This window comes from Pan paniscus, chromosome 2, assembly GCF_029289425.2.
Source record: "Pan paniscus chromosome 2, NHGRI_mPanPan1-v2.0_pri, whole genome shotgun sequence".
Taxonomy (NCBI): Eukaryota; Metazoa; Chordata; class Mammalia; order Primates; family Hominidae; genus Pan; species Pan paniscus.
Window position 1 is genome coordinate 43,055,884 of NC_085926.1, and position 8,728 is coordinate 43,064,611.

The following is an 8,728-nucleotide window of genomic DNA, read 5'->3' on the forward strand; positions in this document are numbered from 1 at the left end:
CTTGAACCCAGGAGGCGGAGGTTGCAGTGAACCGAGATCGCGCCACTGCACTCCAGTCTGGGCTACAGAGCAAGACTCCATCTCAAAAACAAACAAACAACAACAACAACAACAACAACTACAAAACAGCTTAAAAAATAAAATACCAAATGCTGGTGAGTATGCACAGAACTGGATCTCTCATATATTACTCACAGGTGGGTATATCATGGTAGTTTCTTTTAAAAAACTAAACATATGCTTCCCATATGACTCATCAATCACACTCCTGAGCATTTATTCCAGAGAAATGGAAACTTATGTTAACACACAAACTTGTACACAATTGTTCCTACTTTCTTTATTTGTAATTGTCAAAAACTGTCAACAAACAAAATGCCCCTCGATAGGTGAATGGTTAAATAAGCTGTGATTACATCTATATAAAGAATATCATTCGACAATAAAAAGGCACAATTGACACATGACACAACTTGGGCATTATGCTGGGTGAAAAAAAGTCAGTCTCAAAAGGTTACATACTCTGGTTCCCATTTGTATAACATTCTTGAAATGACAAAACTATAGAGATGGAGAAAATATTAGTGGTTGTCAGAGGTTGAAGACAGGGTGTAGGTGTGAATATATAAGGGTAACAGAAGGGAAACCTTTGTACTGATGAAATAGTTCCTTGTCTTGATTGTGGTAGTGGTTACACAAATCTACACATGTGATAAAATGACTAAAACTACACACAAACTTTCTATCAAGGTTAAATTCCTGATTTTTATATTGTATTATAATTACGTACAATGTAACCATTGGGGGAAACTGGATGAAGAGATTCCTCTCTGTACTATCTTATTATAGATTTTCACAAATCTATAATTATTTCAAGATAAAAAGTAGGAAAAAAAACAAATTTGGAAACTGCTTAATTCCTCAGTCATGCAGGATTAAGTAAAATCACAGATCATCTCAGAAATCATTGAAAGGATGCTGCAAAATAGTATTTACTTAATAGAGTGGAAGACATTTCACATTATATCATATTTAATGAAAAAAGTATAAAATATTCCATATGATCCCATTTTTAAAAAGAATATATTTGTGCACAGTAACAGCACAGAGCACAGAAGGATATCAGCAAAATTTCAATGAGCCATGACCCAGCGTGGTAAGACTATGGGTGTTTTTTTATTGTCGTCTTGCTGGTTACCTGTATGAATTTATTCTGAAGTGAACATATATTGTTATTTTAAATATAAGTTGTTTAAAAAACTTCTAAGTTTTAAAAAGCTCCTATGTTGAGTTTATGAGTCTCTGCAAGATAGCCAGTCATAGTCACTGATAGAAAGAGGCACCTAACAGTCCAAGAGAGCAGCTCCTTGCTGGAGGTGGACAGGGATTGGGTTCTGGCCAAAGCTGAATCTCCTGGATAGGATCTAACAGGATGGCCTGTAGGTCACCTAGGGCCCAGTTTGCAGACACTGATCATCTTTGAGTCCATCATGTTTTGAAAACTATTCTGGCTGTGGAGCATTGCTGGTAGGAAGCTTTAGTAGACTGGAAAAAACTAGTACATTTCTTTTTATTAAATATCCAAGGTGGGTTAGGTAGCTGGCTTTTTGAGGTCTTTCCCAGCATTTTAAATCCATATTCATGTGCGCCAAGCTGAGTTAGGCATTCCTCAAGGCCAAGCCCTCTCCCTTTGTCTGGAGTCATATTCCCTTTCTATTTCTCTGTGTGGATGCCTTCCAAACCCATATCTCTAGCCCTGAATTCCAGATCCACATCCCCAAATCCAAGTTGCTTGGGGCATACACACCTCCACCTGGCTGGCCTGCTAGGATCTTAAAATCTGCATGATGAACATGGTGGTGATGGTAAAGATTGGGATGGTTTTTAAATATGTCTGCAAATTATTTGACTATTTTTCCTTTGAAAGGGGGAGTCTAGTTCCCTTTCCCTCAAATATGGGCATAACTTAGTAACTCACTTCAATGAACAGAAAACGTCAGAAGTGATGCTATGTGACTTCTGAAACTGGGTCATAAAAGTGGTACAGCCTCTCTCTGTCTCTCTCTGGTTGCCTTGGGAACAGATTCACCATGTTGTGAGGAAGCTCAGGTTACATGGATAGGACCTGCATGAGTGTATTAATGTGTTAGAGCTTCCATACCAAAATTTCAGACTGGGCAGCTTAAAAAACAGAAATTTACTTCTCACTGTTCTGGAGGTTGGAAGTCCAAGATCGAGGTGTCAGCAGGGTTGGTTTCTTCTGAGGCCTCTCTCCATGGCTTGAGGATGGCCGCCTTCTTCCTGAGCCCCCACATGCCTTTTCCCTATGGATGCCCATCCTTGGTGTCTCTTGTGTGTCCCAATCTCCTCTTCTTATGAGTATACCAGTCAGATTGGATTATGGCCTAACCCAAAAATGAGCCTAATCACCTCATTTTAACCCAATTACCTCTCAAAGGCCATATCTCCAAGTACAGTCATGTTCTGACGTATTGAAGGTTTGGGCTTCCACATATGAATTCGAGGGCAGGGGGATACCATTCAGTCCATAACTATGGGTATACCAGCCAGCAGCCCCAGCTAGGCTTTCAACTGACAACCAATATATATTGCCAGATATATGAGCGAATGAGCCCTCAGATGACTCCAGCCCTGATATGGTTTGGCTCTGTGTCCCCGCCTAAATCTCAGGGTGAACTGCAGTCCCCAATGTTGTGAGAAGGACCAGGTTGGAGGTAATTGGATCATGGGGGCAGATATCCCCCTTGCTGTTCTCATGATAGTGAGTGAGATCTCACGAGACCTGATGGTTTAAAAGTGTGTGGCACTTCCTGCTTTGCAAGCTCTCTCTCCTGTCACCATGTGAATATGTGCTTGCTCCCCCTTCACTTTCCATTATGATTGTAAGTTTCCTGAGGCCTCCCCAGCCGTGCTTCCTGTACGGCCTGCAGAACTGTGAGTCAATTAGGCCTCTTTTCTTCATACATTACCCAGTCTCATGTAGTTCTTTATAGTGGTGCAAGAACAGACTAATACAAGCCCATAGCTTTCAAGCCACCTTTGCTGATACCCTGAACATCACAGCAAAGTTAATCTGTCCCTGTTGTGCTTTATCTAAATTTTTGACCCACAGAAACCACAATAAACAATCAATGATTTTTGTTATTTTTGAGTCACTAGGTTTTCAAATCTGATTATGTAACATTAGATAATGAATATTATCATCCCATATTAGTTATCTACTGCTGCATAAAAAATCACCCCAAAACTTAGTGGCATAAAAAAACAATGATCATTTGTTATGTCTCACCATTTGTTTGGGTCCAAAATCTGCAAGTGACCTGGCTGATTGGTTCTTATAAAGTTGCGGTCAGATGTCAGCTGAGGCTATAGTCAACTGAAGGATTGACTGAATGAGCCTGGAGGATCCGCATCCTAGATGGCTAGCTCAAAGGGGTAGAAAGTTTGCATCTCTCCATGCAGGCCTTTCTATGCAGCTGCTTGAATGTCCTCAAGACAAGACAGTTTGTTTCCTCCAGAGCAATTGATTCAAGACACCAAGGCAGCTGCTATTCCTGTTCGTGATCTCATTTGAGAAGGCTCAGAGCCTCATAAATGATCAATTCTGCAGCCTTCTGTTGATCACATCGGTCAGCACTGATTCATTCTGGGAGGGGACCATGCCAAGATGCTGAATACTAAGAGACAAGGATCATAGTAGACCTTCTTGGAGGCTGCCTACCACAATGATAATAAGAGATACCATCTGTTTAGTGCCTATCATGTGTTTGGCTTTATGTTGAAATTATCTCATTTAATCCTCACTACAACCTTATGCAGTAGATTATTTTTGTCCCTAGTTTACAGATGAGAAAACTGAGGCTAAGTCATTCAGTGTCTTGCCTTAGGCCATGTAGCTGGCAAATGGAGGCACAGAGATGGAACCCAGCTTGGTGTGATGCCACACTAACATCTCTGACCTGCCATCTCTCCCTCCATTCTCCCCAATGCCATGCTGCACCCCTTCTGCTCCCTCTCCCTCCCCACTGCCAAGTTGTGTAAATTCCTGCAATATCTCTCTTTCCCTCCATCCTCTTCCAGTCTTGCTTCTACTGTTCTGTTACAGAGTGGCCCTATAAGTATAGGCCATGTCAAAAAATATATAAGATTTTTAAAAAGTACTTGTCTGTTAAATGCATGAAGAAATTCTAGCAACTTGTTATGACTCTACTCAGTTTAAAACCCATGCATCTATTTGGGTTTTTAAAAGTGATCTTCAGACACAAAGCAAGTGGGAAATGGGAAGCCAGATAATCCAGTGGAAGCTGTGCCCACATCAGAAAAACGAGACCAGAGTAAGGCCTAGGGGAGCTGCTGTGAGAGAAGAGGCAAAGCACAAGGGTCCTTCCCCCAGCCAAGCAACCAGGCCTTCTTTCTCCAGATATGGCACTGAAATGAAGTTTTGAAGGAATTTTAAAAGAATGCATTTGAAAATGTAATAATCATTTTTGATAACACATAATTTTTGTAAATCTTCCCTATTGTATATTTTAAATTCAAAGTTATATTTGGCCAGCTCATTGATAGCATGATAGGCCATTTTGCTAGCATGTGAGCTTATCAAGTCTGTTTGCCATGGGGACCCTCCACTTTCCCTCCCACAGTGAGTATTCACCATCCTGCAAGAGTAGGAGGTGAAATCAGGGCATTGATAAGGCCCCTGCTATGCACTGATTTTTATAGATAATTAGATGCTACCCGGGAGGAGGATAATTATAAAAGACATTTATTTCCTGAAATTGAAGATTAACTCATTGCAGTGCCTTTAATCAACTTTAAGTTATGATCGTGTGCAATTTGCATAATTCTGAATCATTCCCTTCTTTTACCTCTTCATCCTCAACATTGCCCTTCTCCTTTGCTCCTGCAGATGACTGTTATTTGAATTGTCCAGCCCATACAGGCTTACGAAAGGAGATTTTTTTTCTGAATGAGTGACAAAAGGAAGACACATCCTCTAGTGGTAAATACTCTGGGTTTCATTGAAAAGAAGTCCATGTGGTACACATCCTGGGAAATACATGACTGAGAACCCCATGAACTGGCCTCCACACGCCCTACAGGACAATCATGGGTCACTTGCTTGGATCTGTTTAGTGGCTCATTTATTCAAATAGAAACAGCTACCCCCTGAATATGGCTGCTTCTGAAATCTACAACTCAGTAATTTACTTCAGTCTTTCTTGCCCCACATCTTGGATTTCTTGGAGGATAATTCCATTGGAAATGTTATGGTCAAAAATAGTGTACATATTGGGAGGCCAAGGCAGGCAGATCACTTGGGGTCAGGAGTTTGAGACAAGCCTGGCCAAGTGAGCCTGGCCTGTCCTCACTTGAGGTCAGAAGTTAGAGACCAGAGATGGTGAAACCCCGTCTCTACTAAAAATAAAAAAAATTACCCAGGTGTGGTGCCAGGCCCCTGTAATCCCAGTTACTCAAGAGGCTGAGGCAATGAGAATTGCTTGAAAACAGGAGGTGGAGCTTGCAGTGAGCCAAGATCATGCCACTGCACTCCAGCCTGGACGACAGAGTGAGACTCCATCTCTCTCTCTCTCTCTCTCTCTCTATATATATATACACACACACACACACACACACACACACGGTGTACATACACTATTGGCTATTGGTGAGAAAGTCAGTGTGAATCAGTTAGGGACTACATTGAGCTGTTAGCAGTAGAGGCCTGACTGAGATAGCTTAGAACAATTAGGACTTTGTTTGCTTACTTACGAGAAACAGCTCAGAATTGTTTGAAGCCTCTACAAGGATTTTCAGGGACCCAGGCTCATTTGGCCTTTCTTATCCCTGTACTTAGTACACACCTTCCATCCTTGAGGTTATAACAAGGTTGCTATAGCTCCTGCCATCAAGACAGAGATCCACACAGAAAGTGGAGGAAGGTGCAGAAGCAAAGGGGCCTTCTTAAATGTATTACTCAAAACGTCTGCTTACATCTCATTGGCCACCCCGTTTACAAGAGAGGCCCAGATATGTAGCTTTTTGATTACTAAGGGAGAATGGATATTGGGTAGATTACTAGCACTCTGCAATGAGGTACAGCCTTTTTGGAGGACAATCAGAAGTTTAAAAATTTAAGTGCATTTGCTCTTGACTCGGAAATTCCTCCACTGGGAATTTATCCTGGAGATGTGTTCTAACATATGTGCGTGCACTTACACACTACAAGCTGTTACTTGCAGCAGGAAAGGGCTCATGGAAATGCATTTGTACTAAGCGTAAAGCCCCAGTGAATGTCAGGCTTGGATCCATTGGATTATCAACTCCTTTTCCCAAGAGGGAGGTGGGAAGAGACATGGAGCAGAAGTATGGGTGCAGCCTCCCTTCTCTGAACCAAAGCACAAAAGTAGGGAGATGACACAAACACTTCCCCTGTAGCTGCAATGCCCCCAAAGTAAGCATTCAACAGGAAGTCAGAGGACAGGCAGACCATCTCCAAGATTGAAGAGGGCTGCTCAATGGTCTGTAAATAACTGTTCTCTTTTGTTCTTTTCCAGGTAGAGGAAGCAGATAAGGCAAAGGTCAGTGTGTGGCTGTTAACACTCAAGACTCTTGGAGACAATGGGAGTCTACCCTTCATCTTTGGGGGAAGAAACTGAGACCCAGAGAGGCATAGGGGCAGAGGTGACAGGAATTTTCTAGGTCAGCTTATTGGAGATTGTCTGTCTTAAACTAGGTTCTCAGACACTCCAAGGCCATCACAGTTACCCAGTTAACAGCAGTCATTTTCTTTTATATTCAGAGGAGTGCCGGTAGCACTAAGTTGGCAATTCATGAGTGGGGGCTGCCCAGTCTTCCCACTGGGTCTGTGTGCTGTGGGCCTCCTGCCTGGCCGGTTATAAGGACACAGCACTAATATAGTAGCTCAAAGCAAATGGCTCTCCAGGTCCCTGGTGGGTCCATTTACCAACTGCTCCTGCTAAATGAAATCCTGAAAGGGCTCCTGGAAGGGCATTGTTGGTTTGTATGGGAACAGCCCCATCTATGGGGAGGAAAAAGCCCTGGGTTATCATCCAACCACAACTTTGTACTTTCTTCAAATTCGTGAGGCATTTGGAAAAGAAGGACTCAAAGTTCTGATATGATCAAGATGGGGAGAAATGACTATTTTTACAGCCCTGACTGTTCAAACAGCTACAGTGGAGTGGGGATTTTCATTTGAGAGTCATCCCAGTGAAGCATTGTCAATTCGTCCCATGCTGTATGTTCATGGCAGGAACACCTGTGCGAGTACAGCTGGTGCCTCCTCCATCCTCCCCTCTCCCCGCGAAAACATCACAGGCCTCAGCAGGTAGGAAGAGAGCATCATCCCTGGGACATCTTTCCTCTGTACATCACTCCCAAGCAGCACCTATCCTGGCTTCTCTCTCTCCTTCTCCAGACCCCGGATCTGGGGCTCTTTTCAACTAAGGGATACATTCCATGTATGGTGAGCCCTTTGGCATATGTTATTGTAAGAAATTTGGCAACTTGAAAGAAGAAGCAGAGCCAAGTGAAATCCCAACACAGTGGCTCTGTCAGCCTGGAATCTGGGGTCTTTCCCTTGCAGTCTTGAGGCAGCACCATGGAGTTGTTCTGGGTCCACCCCAGCAATGAAAAAGAGCTTGGTGGCCTCTCTGCTCCCCCGGCCTCATCCAATCAGGCCACAGACATTGTCCAAACACTGTATCTGTGCCAGGCACTGTGCTGAACATTGGGAATAAAATGAGGCAAGGCTGGGCAGACATGGCCAGCAAGCCAGAGTGTGTCCCTTGCAGAGCCACGATCTGGAAAGTTCCACTGAGAAAGGGAGGAGATGCATTCAGATAGATTCCAACAGAGCCCAGGAGTGATGCTCTGAACAAGGTATATGGTGAAGGAGAAGGGAAGACTGGGTGTAGAGAAGGCAGTAAAGGCAGAACAGTGGATGTTTCTTGTTTTAGCTCAGTCAGCATCTGTTCTCCTTGTGGGGACGCTCCCTGGAGTTCTCATGGAAAGCCATTCCTCCTCTATCTAGGTCCATGTGGTTTGAGTAGGCTGCTCTTGTCCCAGTGCCAGGGGTGGGACATAACCCAGTCTTGGCCATTACAGCAGTTCTACCCCTGACCACAGGATTTGGTTCAGAAGTGGATAATGAGAGTCAGTTCTAGGACTTGAGTTGTATCTCCTGAGAAAGAGAAGCCCCTTTCTTTGGGAGTCATTAAGAATGTGAGCCTGGAATATTCCAAGAGGCACCTAAGGTGAGGCTCTATTGGAGAATAAAAGAAATGCAGTAAAGAGATTGGGGGGGAAAAGGAAAGAGAGTAAGAGAATGAGAGACCCTCTGAGTCCCTGGATCCAACCAGACCTGAAGCTAAAATCCCTGAGATTTTCAGAAACATGAGCCAATCAATTCCCTTCTCTCCTTTTTTTTCCTTTTTGCTTGATCCAGTTTGAGTAAGGTTTCCATCAGTGTTAGGCATGTGGCAAAGTGATAAAGATAGGGCATTGAAAAAGTACAGAAAGACACTTTCTCTCTTTCCCATCTTTCAAGTTCTCGAGGGATAAAATATTGCCTTTGAAGGACTCTAGGGAGCAAAGAACACAGCCAAGGGTATGACCAGGTCCACAACAATGCTAGTGATCTCTGAGAGAACCAGGAGGGAGCTCACAGCTGAGACCCAAAAGA